The sequence below is a fragment of the Podarcis erhardii genome, assembly GCF_964252035.2.
Source record: "Podarcis erhardii genome assembly, chromosome: 4".
Taxonomy (NCBI): Eukaryota; Metazoa; Chordata; class Lepidosauria; order Squamata; family Lacertidae; genus Podarcis; species Podarcis erhardii.
Genome location: NC_138508.1, coordinates 72,782,279 through 72,798,739, shown reverse-complemented (window position 1 = coordinate 72,798,739; position 16,461 = coordinate 72,782,279). Strand labels below are relative to the sequence as shown.

At 40.9% G+C, this 16,461-nt stretch overlaps 1 long non-coding RNA gene across 2 annotated transcripts; it reads right to left on the bottom strand.

The window, feature by feature from the left end:
* Positions 1 to 2,447: 2,447 nt before the first annotated feature.
* LOC309340185 lies at positions 2,448 to 15,702 on the bottom strand. 2 transcript variants are annotated; one of them, XR_014155839.1, is made up of 3 exons: positions 15,546 to 15,702; positions 3,924 to 4,014; positions 2,448 to 3,604 (listed from the first exon to the last, which is right to left on the bottom strand). It is a non-coding gene; the product is annotated as an uncharacterized lncRNA (long non-coding RNA). The 2 variants fall into 2 exon arrangements; XR_014155840.1 differs by lacking the exon at positions 15,546 to 15,702 and adding an exon at positions 8,883 to 9,035 and having other exon boundaries at positions 3,924 to 4,004.
* Positions 15,703 to 16,461: the final 759 nt, after the last annotated feature.

Here is a 16,461-nt window from a genome sequence, read left to right as displayed (position 1 = left end):
CATCCTCATACCATTTCACTGTGTTGAATTGCCTGCTCCCCCCTTTCTCTGTGTGTATGTAAGTGATAGCACAGTTAATTCTTCAAAGATGTGCTTGTTAATATGAAATTATGGTGAGTCTGTTTCATAATGTTTTAATTTGAAAGTAGACTTTTGTGGCTCAGTTAAATGGCAAGATGCTTTTTTATAGGTCTGTCAAACGAGAACAGGAGACACTGTTGTTTTGTTTATTTTTAAATGTCGTCCGTCCCGTCCCCCCCGTTTAGAAGAAAATTAAATGGAAATCCCTGTCACAATGAATGTGGAACTGCTACTGAAGACAGCATTTCCCATGCCAAGCTATGGGAGCAGCTGTGGCTCGGTGAGTGTGTGCAATGATTTGCATGCAAGAGAATCCTGGCCTCAGCCCAGTATATCTGAAAGAGCATCTCCACCCCGATTGTCGAGCCCCGACACTGAGGTTCACTTTCAAGGGCCTTCTGGTGGTTCCCTCACTGTGAGAAGTGAAATTACAGGGAACCAAGCAGAGGGCCTTCTTCTCAGTGGCACCCTTCCTGCAGAATGCCTTTTCATCAGATGTCAAACAGATTAAAAAAACTACACAACATTCCAAAGACATCTGAAGGCAGCTCTGTATTGGGAAGTTTTTAATGTTTGATGTTTTATTATGTTTTTATATGTTCTGGAAGCCACCCAGAGTGGGGGAACCCAGCCAGATGAGTGAGGTATAAATAATAAAATTATTATTATTATTATTATTATTATTATTATTATTATTATTATTATTATTAAATCCCCAGCATCTCCAAGTAGGACTAGGAATCTCTCTTTGCCAGAAACCCTGGAAGGATGTTGCTAATAACTCTTTGTCATCCCACCACCAATTCCCTTCTTCCCCTGGGGGTTTCCTAGGAGTTCCCTGACTGGTGTCTTCCATCACTCCTCTGCATCCAGCCAGTTCATGACATTCAGTTCTATGACTAAATATTCCAATGCATGAATGAATATGTTAGAAAAATGTAAAGGATGGGGATCATGATTCAGGGCAAAATCTACATCCACCTAACAGGAGCACAGGAATTATGAATGTTTATCGTCACTAGTGAACAGAGTGCATCCATAGGGGGCTGTGGCTTCTCACCCACATGAGTAGTATAGCCCCTTTGTGTGAAGGCCAGCTGTCTTTGTTCAGGGACATCATAAAGCTGATGCATCAAAAAAGTCGCATTGTAGATCTTACTGTATCCAGTGAGATAAACCAATGGTCTCTGGCTCAGTATAAAAGAAGCTCCCCATATTCCTAAATTATTTCCCTCTGGAGCATGCAGTAATACTTGCCCTGCTTTCTAGATAACCTTGTGTTGAACATTTCCCTGCTCCATATCACTGGATGCTGTGGGTGGAGAAACACACATCTGACAGATCAAGGAAACAAGGGATATGCCTGAATTTAATTATTTAATCCTGTGCTGTATTAAGAAGCAAAAAATAAAAATAAAAATAACAGAGGAGGAGCAAGCAAAATGTGTTCACAGGCTTTCAGAAATGCCTCTAATATTTCAGTTCTCATCAGCTATAAGTCTGCACTATGTCGTTTCTCCACAAGAATATATATATGGGCAAGCATGTCCTGTGTCTGCGGAGAAGGTAGACTGACTTTCCCCCATGGGATTTCTTCAACAGTGCTAATAACTTCTGGACCCTGCTTTGTATCACAGTGCTTCTCAGGAAGGAGTAAAGCTCAGATATGACGGACAGGTTCAAGCTTGTCAGCATATCAATGTTTTTGATGTGCATGTCTGCTTATCCTCTTAGGGTTTACTCCTTCGTGTTTTGTGTGGCTGGAGTGCTTTAGTATTGGAAGAATGTAATCAACGAACCCTTGCCAGCTTTTACTCATCTTTCTCTCACCTACCAGGATGATTGATATATCACCCAGCCAACAAATTATCATTATCATTATTATATCATATTCAGATATCCCGAGGTATCTAGGAAAGAAGAAATGAAATGCTATCTCATTTTTCATAGATTTAATCCACTATCCAATATTTCTGTTTAGACAAGAAAGTAAAAAAGAGAGAGAGGCACGTCTTAGAATTATCTACTCTTTCCCCTCAAAACAATAAAAGTTTCAAAGAAGTATAAAGCCTCGCTTTTACAGAATCAAAAGTAATATGATTCACTTAGAACAGTGCTTTTCAATTTTCCATTAACTCTGTTCACATTGGCTGATCATGGAACATTTGTGTCTCTGAGAAGATCCTAGGGCATCTTCTAAGATGCAGAGAACTCATATGAAGCACTGGCAAAGCATATGTTTTTATCATCACCCCATGTGAACAGGGATCACACTCTGGAATAGACCCAGCAAGCTCTGTGGCTCTACATTGATATAAGGATTTGCCTTATATTTCTGGTCTTCTCATTGAGCACCCCATCCACGAAGGTGGAGTCAGCTTCGGCTGGGTCAGCCCCACCCCAGTTGTGCCCTGTTGGCCTGTTCCAACAGGCCTTTGGCATCAAGCCAGCATGGCCCCCAACAGCTGTGAGAAGAAAATATGCTTCTTGGAGCTGGTCCATGACTGCACCAAGGCAACAAACGCTGCTTTTCTGGAGTGCCAGGTAAACGGGAATGTCCAAGGAACCCAGAGTTTTCTACAACACACTTTGAAAAGCACTAATATAGAAACACCAGTGGTTGCCAGAAAAAAAAATATTCATTGGTTTGGAAGTACACATTCTGGTGACCTTTTAAATGGGTTCCGATATATACATTGTAACAGCTTGTAATGCTTTCTTCTGAGGTCAGTATTGTGGAAGTCTGTAGTTCTGGGGAAAATGACATTTAGCATTATCCTGGCACCCAGCACATAGCTGTAGTGTAGTTTGAAAGGTGGGTCCAGTTCTTCTCACCCAACCCAACTGTTGATCATCTAAGAAGGGGGAGCAGTGATCAGATAGAAGGACCTACACATGTTTCCCCTAGCATGTGGTTTTAAACATAAGGAGCACAGGATGAAGTCACTGAAATGTAGATGGTGAGCTACAGAAACTTATGAAGGGGCGTCTCATTCATTCAGGAAATGTCACAACAAAGAGTAGCCAATCTTAATTTAAAAATTATTATGTGAATAAATCCTATTTAAATGTCTGGAAGATAATAATAGGGGTGCCTCAGATTTGCAATCCAAGTTGTGAGTTGTCTTTCTGAATGCTGGATGGCATCCACATTTTGAGGCTCCTGTCTGCTCCCAAAATGTCCCCCCCCCCCCCCGGTTTCATGCAGAAGCATCACTTGATCTGCAACTATATTTTCAGCTTGGTGCTTGGCTACTTTATCGTACTGATCTGGAGGACAGGATTAAAATAACTGTTCCACACATACACATGCCATCACCATTGGCAAAGGAGGGTTTTTTCCCTACTTGCAAGTGAAAATCTGTTCCAAATGGACCTCCATTTGTGACGGATCTGGTTCTTTTTATGCGGGCAGATTGTTGCAAGGGTTTCCCCTCCCCAAAAATTATGATAGGCAGCTTCCAGTTAAGGGATCTAGTTGCTTGGAGAGTGTCTTTACTGCCAATAACTTGCCTCAGTCCAGCTTGGGGTGGGGGCAGGAAAAGAAAGAAGAGAAGAGCTTTAGTTTCCCAAAGCCAGAACTTAAGAAAAGCTTGTGAACTATCCTTAGAATGCAAAGAGGTAGATTTGCAAGCATGCAATCTAGCATGTGGGGATGATTTTAGCGAGAAGTTCCAGAAAATAGCCTTTTAAAAACCAATAAAGGCAAATGTAAAAACATATGGAATTTTACTAGAGAATAAGAAAGGGAGGGGGGAAAGGAAGGAAATGGAAAGGCATCAAAATTGTGCTTACATAGACTTGCAAATGAGAAACAAAGCTCAGTTAAATTAGCAACTTACAATTTCCTTGCTTAAGCAGAGTCTTGGATTTCAGAACATGTACAGATGTCCTGCCAGACGGGATGTTCTGAAAGACAGCAACTTTGGAGTCCTGATTAGATAAGGAATATAAAATACTACAGTGATGCTTCACATTTATATGAGGATCTGAGACTGGTAAAAGGTGCCCCCTCTGTGACACCACTATCCAAATCCCTGGAAGACTTCATACCACCCACACTTCTAATATTTTACTCAAAGAGGCTGTCAAATCAGGTACTATGGTTGTCACAAAACACTTAGACTACATATGAAAGGCTGAGAGACAACACTCAACACCAACACATTTTGCAGGCAATTGTCTTTGTTTGATCCTACCAAAGGAATTACACAGCTTCCTATAGTGCCAACTCTACAAGCTTCAATTTGCTTGTAAAAAAATAAAAAATAAAATCCATTTTTTCTTATGATCAATTTTATAGCATTCCCAAGTAATGGGTACTGTTGGATTTAAGAAATTGGGGGCAGGGGAGGAGAAACAAAGCATAAAAGTATTGAATATGTTGATCCTGGACCTTATTGAATTAACTTAAATCACGATGAAATTGTATTTTTTTCTTTCAAAAAAAATATTTCCGAGTCAGATTTCAGTGCAGCAAAAGAGATCTGTGCATGGAAACTGGCTTCTGCTTATGGGCCACTGTTCTAAATTAGATCCATGCACGCAAAGGGGTACACATTGGACACTTCTGCACACCATACACATTGCCAAACAAATGGTTGGCAGTATTAGGGACAGTGGCTTGGATCCAGAATTCCTGTGAGTGAAGCTGAACTCATGGGGCACTCTCGCTAGGAAAGAAGGAAGGGGCTGATATTGATTCCTCTATCTTCCTTGCAGTCCCATGAAAATATGCTCTGGAGAATTGCATGATGCTGCAGCCAGGAGGGGGAATCTGCAAGAACTGCCTCTACGGGATTTCAATCCGTTCCATGAATCCAATGAGTCCATCCATTTTTGGAAATGCAACTCTGGAGCTAATCCAGTGTCAATGATACAAGAATGAGGAAATGTTTCCCTTTCTCTCCTTCTTCTCCAACACATGATCAGTATTTTCTCTCTAGCACCAAAGTTGTGCTTAGATCTGTGCATGCAGCCTGATCCTGAGGCAGGGAGTCTCAAAGTCTAGAAAACTCATATTATTCATAATGTTGATTTTTTCATTTCTCTTCTACCTTCATGCCTTTCTTTCAATTTGTTTCCCTCTGGAGAAATGTAATGTTGCCTCTGCTATTTCCGGAATTAACACACTATTATTAACGTCACAGACTTCTATGGAACAACTTGTTCTTACTTTTACGCTCTTGCTACAGAAATGATGTTGGAATTAAATTCTAAATGTGTCACTTCATCAATTAAAAGGGACACAGTGGGCAAAAAAACCAAGTTGTGGTTCAGAGCTTGAACATGTGCTTCCCTGAATTTTCAAACAGCTGTTAGCATTTTCATTTGTCTTCATGACTGGCTGGTGTGAATTCAGCTTCACTAGCTAAATGCATTCTCTGAGTAGATAGAAATCTATGGCTGGTTCTTAAGGTTGCCACCTTGCAGCCTGGATAGGTTAAACCCTTCCATGTTGTTAATGGAATAGCCACATATGTTAAACCCTTCCATGTTGTGTATGGAATACTTGTCCTGTTAAATAGCCACATATTGCAAGCTTATTAAGTATCTTTGTTACCATGAACATTTTTAAAAGCTGTCTAAAATGTATAAATGCAAGTAAATAAAAACTAGAGGGCTCCAAAAAGTGGGTTGATACTTCTCAGACCCATGCAGAGGTATATAGCTTCACACTGGGTCTGAATCAGAACCTCACTTGTCTCCCCATTGACTATTAGAGGAAATCAGCACATAGTTATGGACTTTTTGCTTTGTGGCAAAACTGACTGAAATTTGCAGGCTTACTATCCCCTTCCAAGTGGATGATGCATGTCAAATGTCAGACAAATAGGTGCAGAGGGGATTGTTTGCGTATGTGCAAGTAGCCCTTGAATTTTGAAGGTTTTTTTTTAAAGGTAAATGCCATTATAAATATTTTGTCATAATTTGATGAATTTTGTAGGCACAGTAGCCTTTTACATATAGAGGGATACTGTCAAATTTCAGATGGATAGGTGCAAAAGGTGTTGTGCTAGATGCCTTTGAATTGGATTGGGGGTTACGAAAACAAGATTTGTCTCATTTCTGTTTAATGGATCACAATACTATCTATTTGGAAACTGAGTGAGCCAAACCTTTTTGGAATGTGGTGGTATAGTCGTGTTATAGAACTGTTCTGTCTTCATTTACATTTGAAGAATTTGAAAGCAGACTTGTGTGAAAATTCAGTTTAACACTTTCAGGTTAAACTGTCAAGTTAACAAGTTGTAGGGTTTCTCAGGCATTTTAAAGCCTTTATTGATTTTAAAAGGCAGAATTCTGTAGTAACTCTAGAACTCTCCTAACGACTCCCTCCAAGCCTGGTTAGGAGTGAAGAAAGTTAAAAAGATTTATTTTGTAACTGATCTTCAGAGTATGAGTCATTTTAATTGGCTGCATTTTAAGCAAAGGTCCCATCACGCTTCTGATGTTACAGGCAGTGCAATGTGACCTAGGGGCCTTTGAATCCAATACCAACAATATTTCACATTGTTCTCAGTGGCTCCTGAATGCTGTTGTGTACTTGCAGTTTCACAGAGATCCTACAGCAGTACCTTTTGCTAGCCTTTACCACAAAATAAATGCCAAAGGAAGAGGATAGTCAGGATGATGAGGGCTCGTGGTAGGAGCTGGGCATTTTGGGGTCCATTCAGACTCACGTCCAAATTTCAGAGGATCACAATTTGAAACAGGCTTGAGAGAGAGAGAGAGATTTGTGACATTTAGGATACAAATGCTTGAATGAAATTCAGTGCCATTACTTGTTGCTGTTGTTGTTTACTCGTTTAGTCGTGTCCGACTCTTCGTGACCCCATGGACCAGAGCACGCCAGGCACTCCTGTCTTCCACTGCCTCCCGCAGTTTGGTCAAACTCATGCTGGTAGCTTCGAGAACACTATCCAGCCATCTCATCCTCTGTCGTCCCCTTCTCCTTGTGCCCTCCATCTTTCCCAACATCGGGGTCTTTTCCAGGGAGTCTTCTCTTCTCATGAGGTGGCCAAAGTATTGGAGCCTCAGCTTCACGATCTGTCCTTCCAGTGAGCACTCAGGGCTGATTTCCTTAAGAATGGATAGGTTTGATCTTCTTGCAGTCCATGGGACTCTCAAAAGTCTCCTCTAGCACCATAATTCAAAAGCATCAATTATTCGGCGACCAGCCTTCTTTATGGTCCAGCTCTCACTTCCATACATCACTACTGGTAGTGCCATTACTACCGGGAGCTAAAACTTTGCAGCAGAATGTAAAGTCAGGGACACTGTGTGTGATGATGGATTTGTTATACATACCTTGGAATCATGCGACTTGGGATATCACACCATTTCTATTAATCTACAACTTGATCCCACAGCCATAAGAAAGTAATCTACAACTGGCTGTAACTAGAGATTTTTCGACAGCAACAGTAATTGGAGCTGACATGTATATTTTCTGTTTTTGAAAAAGATGGCAAAAGAAATGCAGAAAGGGTAAACAAAGAAAAACAAAACAGTCTGATATATTTGGAATTGACAACTACTAGTAAGCTGAGAAACCCACTTCCTGGATTTATTTCACTACCTGGAAGAATCAGCATTAGTAAGCCAATTCTTATAGTCCCCCCCCCAAAGGCCAGATCCTGTCTCCCCAACTCCCACCTTACAAATTTGTTTTCCTACTTTTCAAACCATTTAACACCTGGGAGTTTATAGTAGAAGAAAACAATGTTCCACCTGTATTTTAACTTGTCAATCTGTATTTTGCTTACCTTTAAGTGAATAGACACAGACCTCATTTTGATAATTGCTTGCATATTAATTTCCATTTATACTCAATTATGGCAAGGCAATGCATGCCAACAGAATAAAAATTAAAATGAAGTCATTAGAATATCTCAAAGTAATACAACATACATTTAATCTTAAACCATCCAGCACTGTATATCTAGGCAGCTGGTTCAGGATCAATTAAGCATATAAAAATGATATAAAGAGCATCTTCATTGAAGACTAAAAATTAAGGTGCAAGAAAGGTAAAACTGCAGGGCTTACAGTAGCTTCTTTCTATGATTGAGGGTTGCGGTGCACAGAGGCTACATCACAAAGAACGTTTATTTGGCTTGTTTTTGTTAGCACACATTCATCATGGAAGTTATTGGTGTCTTTCTGCCCTGTAGCCTAACAAACCTCTATAAGATGGGAGCTTACTGTTCACATTGGATGTATTTTACATGTAGGTAATTGAGTCTGAGAGAGAACAACTTGTTCAAAGTCACTTGGGCTGAACCTGGCTGTAAATAACAGACCACTGAAGTAGTTCCATCATGCTTCTATTCCAGCAAAACAGTTTCATGGATTGTCTTCAAGACTGCTCCATTAGGAGCACAGTCAGGAGCACAGACCCTTGGAGCAGGGGCAGACTTTGGCACCCTGTGTGACACAAAAATCCAGAGTTTCCTGCCTCTCGCCTTCCATTGTTTATCATTGTTGTGGCACCTCCTGCAGCACCTCCTCTCAGCTTGGCCTAGTGCAGGCAAACCTGTCACACTACCCTAAAACCATCTCTGCTTTTAGGATGGTTTATAGTGGCATGGTGAAAAAGTAAGGCCAGCCATCTGGCACTGAGGAAGGTATTAAACACAGCAACCAAGCCCACAGGGCAGATGTTAGAATGAAAATATAAAATGCTAGTAACCCCAGGACATGTGTAGCTATCATAGGATAACAAGACCCTAAGGAATTATGAAATACAAGGAAAGAGACAGGAGATATATATACACAAATCCAGTAATCATATTTACCTTACTTTTCACGCCAGCAATGATCTCATAGATTGTAGGGTTGTTAACTGTACAACACTAGGTCTTATTTAAATGAATGTGGACTTCTTAGCCTGCAAATTTCAGTACTCTTAGATCAACTCATAAGAGTGAAGACAAATAAAACAGGGGAAAGAATTAGTTGTCCTATATTTAACAATACTGTAGAAACTATTTTCATATGTGTAAACTAAAGGATTGCTCATGAAGGACCATATTTATTTTCTCTCTCCCTTTATTGCCACCCTTTGGGTTCCTGGGGAGGAAAGAGAGATCCTATCCCCATCAGGATATCCCATTTTTTACATGCTCTCGTGTGAGAACATTGTTGCTGAATCAAAGTGGATTTTATCACTAGAATCCCCTGATTACTCCATTTCCCCATTTTTGTTTGTTAAGCTATTTGGATTATGATGGCGATTTCAACATAACGTTAAATATTCTAATACGCGAAATCCTGTACAAATAATATTATCCATATCCTGTGGAAAACAAACATTTATTTGGCAAACTGCTCCCCCTGAACCATGTAGAATGGCATTCCTTTTATACCTCTGTTGACAGATTTCTGAATTAATTGTGCTGTTGAATGAGTAGGAGTGACTTGTTTGCCCCTTTTAAATATTGACATTAGGTTTGTGGTTCACCTGCAATATCTTCTATTCATGCCCATGGTGCTATGGCACAGCCTCAATTTTGTTCATTTAGTTCCTCAAAGAAATTCCCGCCTTATTTGTACTCTCCCATTTCTAAAAAATAATAATAAAATAAAATAAAAAGTCACTGGGCAGGAACGAGAGAGAGAAAGGCAGTTATTCAAAGCCAAGGGGGCTTTGGGTTTCTGTGTCTTAAACATCACCTCCAGCCCCAAAAAACCAACCTCATGCCACCTTTGAAAATGAGGGGACTTTGAAAAGCAGTTTGTGGCATGGCAGCCAGGGAAGTCAGCTGTTCAAAGGCGGAGACCCAAAAATCCCAGTGGGTATACCCAACCAATAGGCATGTTGATTCCAACCACTGCTACAATTTTGAAATAATGAAACAACTATTGAACGATGTTTCACAAAAGAAAGGGGTCTACTAGAAACTCATTTTTTTAAGAAATGTAATATGGATTCAGCCCAAACACATTTCTCGTTTAAACTTACCCACTAAAGAGCCATTAGAAAATGCAGTCATTGTTTTATATGTGCTCCCTGGTTCAAACAGAAATGTTCTAGCTGACAGACAGAGGGCCTTCTCGGTAGTGGCGCCCGCCCTGTGGAACGCCCTCCCATCAGATGTCAAAGAGATAAAGAATTACCTGACGTTCAGAAGACATCTTAAGGGAGCCCTGTTCAGGGATGTTTTTAATATGTAATGCTGTATTGTTTTTAATACTGATTGGGAGCCGCCCAGAGTGGCTGGGGAAACTCAGCCAGATGGGCGGGGTATAAATAATAAATTATTATTATTATTATTATTATTATTATTATTATTATTATTATCAACAGCAAAGATAGTCAGTGCTGAATCTCCAGAACAAGTGAAATGAATGGATATCAGATAAAAATCACAAATGTTGACAATGGCAGCTGAGTCAATTATACCATGAATAATGAAATCAATACATAGAACTGGTGTGCATGTAACACACCATAGCTAACCACACCATAGCTTAGGACAAACAGATCAGCATGAGGGTTCCTGAAAAGGCCCATGGACTCTCCATTCTTTCTGTAATTCTTCCTCTTCTGTGGTAAGCCATGGTTTGGCTTTGTATGTCAATTTGGACTTTTGGTTTGTGCACCTTACTTGACTGGAGAACCGCACTGCAAAATTCAGATTTGATAGATCACCGTTTTTTGTTCACTTATTGTTTCACAAAGTGTGAATTAAGTGGGTTCCCCTTAAAATGCCAACTGAATCATCCTTAGCTGTGTGACTTGGGAGCGCCCATGGACAGGAACTTGCCAGCAATTCCCGGGAGTATAACATCTCAAAGTGCTGCTATCAACATGGAATATTTCATCCTGACTATTACAGTTCTATAACTGGAGAGGCAGGTCACAAATTAAGTCTTCCGCACAACTGCTTGCAGGCAAGACTGAGAGACAGCTTTGACAGCATCAAGGGAAATAAGTTGTGATTTGGTGAGTTGGCTCAAGTCCCATTTTCTTGTCAATATTTTCAACAAACTGTAGCTTTATTCGGCTTCCTACTCCCCAAGCTAGCTGGCCACACGCACCTTCTTAGGATATACTTAAACACTCTTTTCCTCTAGTTGGCATCACTTCTTAAAGATGCTTTGATTTCCTTTACAGCAGGGATGGCGAACCCCTGGCCATTCAGATGTTACTGGCATTTTTCCATGCATCCATGTATTCAATAGGTTTTGCACCTCTTCTGAAACATTAAGTGCTCACTGCTTTAAAAAACAAAAACTCATAAAGTCTGAATGCACCACAAATCTAACCTCTCTTTCTTCTGCTACAATATTGCATCATAGTTGTTCTATTCATCTAGCCTATTTCCTTAGCTGTCCTCCTTTATTTGAGAGGAGATTATGGAAATCAGGAAATTAACTTGAGCAGCCTTTCCCCTCCTTTCTTTTCAAAAGTGATCTAATTAATCAAATTAAAAACTGTTGTTTTGGAACCCATCTGTCAGTTTGGTACCTTTCCAAACTATCTGAGTAGATCAGTTGGTTTAACAGAATCTCTGGAATTCAAACTTACTCTTTTATGCTGTTGCCACATGTTCATTTGGTTAAAAAACATGTCAGGAAAAAAATCCCAAAAGGCAATGAGCTAGCTGTCTGTACCTTTCATGCATAGTCATAGTAATTTATTCAGAGAACTAGGGAACAAGATTTCTTAGTTCTGTGGAGATATGGAAAGGAGGAAGAAAGATTGCCTTCCTTGAATATATATATACATCTCACAGCATGTTCCCCATAAACAACTACTGTGTGTCTCCTCCCATTTCATAGCGTTGAACTTCAGCATGTTCTTTTACTCTCTGTTGCTTCCCTGGATAAAATGTATTTCCTGTAAATAAGAACATTTTTTTGGTTGACTAATATGTTGCAGGAGCCACATCTGTGTATATCATTTCAGGCCATAGGAACAGCAGTTGGCCTGCTGGATATCAAGACTTGAAACAATGCACTTAAAGGCTGTCATTGAAATAGCAGTGATTTGAAAAACATTCTCCATTCCTCTAGAAACTGCTTAATTATACATGCTTTCAGGAGAGGCCCTTCTGACAGTAAGACAGCTAGAGAAAGACAGCCAGGAGCAGCCCAGGTCAAGCCATTTTGTTGTCTGAGGTGGACAAGATGGCACTCCACACCTTCCATTCCACATACTAGACAGGCCGTTGAATTTTAGGCCCCATCTGCCCTGTACATTGAAGGTGGTGTCATGCATGACTTCCCCCAAAGAATCATGGGAGTTTTAGTTTTAAAGGGTGCTGAGAGTTATGAGGAGACCTCTATTCCATCCACAGAGCTACAATTCTTAGAGTTCCTTAGCAAGACAGATTGAACGTTAAACAGATTGAATGAGTATTTAACTGCCTTGGGGGAAAGGAGGAATATAAATATGACAATGACAATGACAAGAAGAAGAAGAAGAAGAAGAAGAAGAAGAGGAGGAGGAGGAGGAGGAGGAGGAGGAGGAGGAAGAAGAAGAAGAAGAAGAAGCTCTCTGAGCGGAATAGGGACCACCTAGCAATTTTCTATGAGTCTCTCAACCCTTAACAAACTGCAGTCCCAGGATTCTTCGGGAGAAGCCATGGCTATTTAAAGTGTTCCCATTCCATTTCAAATGTATGGTGTAGATGGGGCCTTACTTCAGTGCTGGCTAGAGGACATTTTTCCTCACTGCACCTACAGACAGCAGTTTGTCTTAAGAGGGGCAGGTCAGGCTATGTGGCACACACAGCTCTGTTCTCTACCAGTTCTTCACCCCTGCCCCCTGGCAACTGTCATGGGAGGAGACTTAGTAACAGTATGGCTGGCCCTGGAGATAGTCGTAATGGGTGGGATGTGCGGTAGGTTTTATAGAGGAAATTGGAAACAATTGTAAATGCTGTCCTAAGTGTTTCACTTGTTGTTGTTGTTTAGTCGTTTAGTCTTGTCCTACTCTTTGTGACCCCATGGACCAGAGCACACCAGGCACTTCTGTTAGTGTTTCACTAACCTTTACTAAATGATGATGCCAGAAGTTAGCCTCAATATGTAGCACTGTCTGTTTGGTCAAAGAAACTGGCATAAGTTAACACAATGAGTAAAAAGGTGGAGATGTTGTAGGAGAGTCTCTTATATCAAAGTTACTGGGGAAAAATGATGAATTGCTGAGATGTCCATTCCAGCAGGTTATTACTGTAGACTATTAAGTCTCCACAGTAATCTGTTCTAGAGCAAGGTGCAAGCTTCAAGACTTCCCCCAAGTATGGTTTGAAATTCTTTTTATCTCCTGAATCTGCTTTTCTTCCTTTCTTTTCCAACCTTTTCCAGACTGTCCCTAGTCTATTCCCTACTTTTTCTGGTTGTCGATCACATTTTCTTTTGACTTTATGCTTCCTCATGATCACCACATCCATTGTTCTCACCACTGACTGTAGCACATATACCGATTCATGTTGCTTCACTCCTGTTCCTGTTGCAACCAGCTGAACAGTCTACTCTGTATATCTTTCTTCTTCTGGGACCTGAGGTGATGGGGTCTGAGCCAGGAAAACACTTTCCTGTGCCTTTCCTTTCAGATACAACTTAATCACGAGGGAACATTTTAATGAATTCTGCTCCATGAGCCATTTGCAACTACAGAATCTGCACATGCTGGTCTTCCATATTGACCTAGGCACTGTTGCTTGCAGTGCTGTTGCAACATTCCTGTGGGGCAGAACATCATGCCTTGTGGCTTTGCATTGGCACAGATGTTGGTTCACCCCATCCAGGTCTTTTCTTTTCTGGGGCAGCAAGTCTTGGCAAACATTGTGAGAAATGGTTCCTGTACTTACAACGAGCACAGGCCTGCTTGGAAGAAAAGCTTAACAATGCCTATAGACAATGTAGGATTTTCCGAAAAGCTATCCTCTGTTTCAGGGATGTAGAAATTGTGGCCCTGCAGATGTTCCAGTACTGAGTGAGAATATCTGAGAAGGGATTCCTCACCCACTCAGGTGAAGATGCTTAGCATCTTCACCGTGGCCAGGAACCCTGCATTACCAGGGTTCATGGTCATGGGAAGTCTTCTAAGTCAGTGCAGCTGTATCTGCTTGGAATCCCTCTTCAGATCTTTCCATTCAATGAAGGAAGGTCAGGTGGAGCAGAAGAGGACATTAGGGACAGCAGCTGTACTATCCAGTGCCCCTTTATGTTCTGTGTACCTTCACACATTTGTTAAGTGCCTGAACAGGTTCGTGACTCCAGAAGTTGTCTCACCAAAGTGAGACAGTTACAAAACTTAGCAGTGAATCCCCCCCCCCAACAAAAAGTGTGAATGTTGCATGTTAACTGATGCAAAACAGGCTTCCCAATGAATCATGTTTAAATGGAGCAAGTCACTGCTTGGCGGTAGTAAACTTTATGGCTCTTTCAATAGGAATAGACATTGCCTCAAGACAAATCTGGCTCCTGGTGAGTAAGAAGCAAAGAAGCAGTAGCCAGTTAAGCAAAATAAATGTGTGTGTATTTTTCCAGTCTGGTACATTTCACTAGCTCAGTCAATGAATATGGTATTGGGGTAAGCTAAGGTAATGAATCTGCTGGAGAAAAGATTTTTAAAAATAAAAATCATAATAATCTCTACTTGCAAAGAAAAAGACTGATCTGTCACCTTCACTGATGCATGCTTAGTTTAGGGCATCTTTTAATAATAATCTCTATTCCCTCCCCCACCTCAGCCATCAGAAAATAGATTGTTTTGATCACTATTTCTCCATGTCTCTTTACAACATAAAAGCACAGTAGTTGTAATGGGCAATGATTTATTTATTTATTTATTTGGCAACATTTTAATATATTTTATTATTTATTTATTTATTTATTTATTTATTTATTTATTTATTTATTGAACTTATATACCACCCTATACCCACAGGTCTCAGGGAGGTTCACAGAATAAAATCAGAATATAAAACCACAAAATACATACCGTATTGGCTCATATATAAGCCGCACTCCCCCCCCCCGCCAAGTCCAACTGTGGAAAGTTAAAGTGAGGCTTATATTCATGACCTTACGCCGCTGGCAAAGTGGCACGGCTCCCATCCCCCAGGAAGCAGCCCGGGAGCATTGGGCAACGGCACACAGCCCACCTGCAGCTCCCAACCCTCCCCAGAGCCGCCGAAAAGAAGGGCGAAGGCTGCCAGCAAAGCGGCATGGCTCCCCACCCAGGAAGCAGCCCAGGAGCCCGGGGGGTGGGGGTGGGGGGATGGTGGTGGTACCTGTACTTGGGTATTGTCTCTCCCCCACACTGATGAATTTTAAAGGTGTGGCTTACTTGCAGGTGCAGCTTATATTTGGGCCAATACGGTAATAAAAATAAAACAACAACCCAATAACCCCTTCCATAACACAATTTTTAAAAGCCTTGCCCCTTTCATTATAGTTTACTCAAGACCAGTGCTTAAGACTGCAGTTCTATACATACTTACCTGGAGCAAGTCCCATTGAATTCAGTGAGGTTTATTTCCAGTCAGACACACATTGGACTGTAAAGCAAGCAGTTTGTTTCTGTGACCAAACCATCAAGAGACTGGTAGAGCTGGATTCTGTCTTTTTTTGCAGGGCTCCACAGGTTCACGATATCTGCCATCTGTAAGAAATGGTTCTTAATAGGAACATTATATTAAAAGTCAATATTATATTGTACTCTAAAGAGCCACTTCAGTGTTTTTGAGACACAGTGCAATCTCTCAGGCAGCAGACTCAGGTTTCCATCTTCATTATTCTGGCATTCTAGCCAAACCGCAACGATGCCTTGCTATGTCAACGATTGCATAAAAGCAGGTACTTGGCTGTATTCTTCCAGAAATCAGTTAGATTGAATATTTAAAATAATCTTGGGAACATTTCAGCTAATGTTACCAATAATTTGGAAAGCACAGCAATGGCAGTCAGGTAGTTCCTGTTTCAACCTTCTGGAAATTCTATCAGGAAACAGGAATAACTGAAGCAGGAATGCAAACATGGAAAATTTTTTACTGTCAGATATTGATTGCTGAAGCTACTTGAGCCATGTGAGGTTTGGAATTTTGCTGATCTTTTCTTCAACTTGAAATCAAACAGGAGCAGTGCAAACCTATAGACCAAGAATAGGGAAACCCAGGCCTGGGGCCCAAATATTGATCTCCTGTCCTCTCTATGTGGCCCTCAGAACTTCTCTTGGGCCACACACCCTCCTTCACCATGCCCCTTCTTTCCAGACCATACCCCTCACTTAGTCCTGCTTTTCACACTCCTTGTGTGTTTTTGCCTGCCTAGAATATGCCATTGAACTGTGACAATGCTTCTTCATTGCCTGGATGAAGGAAAGAGAGGGATCTGTGAGCAAATTAACAGTTGTTTCTC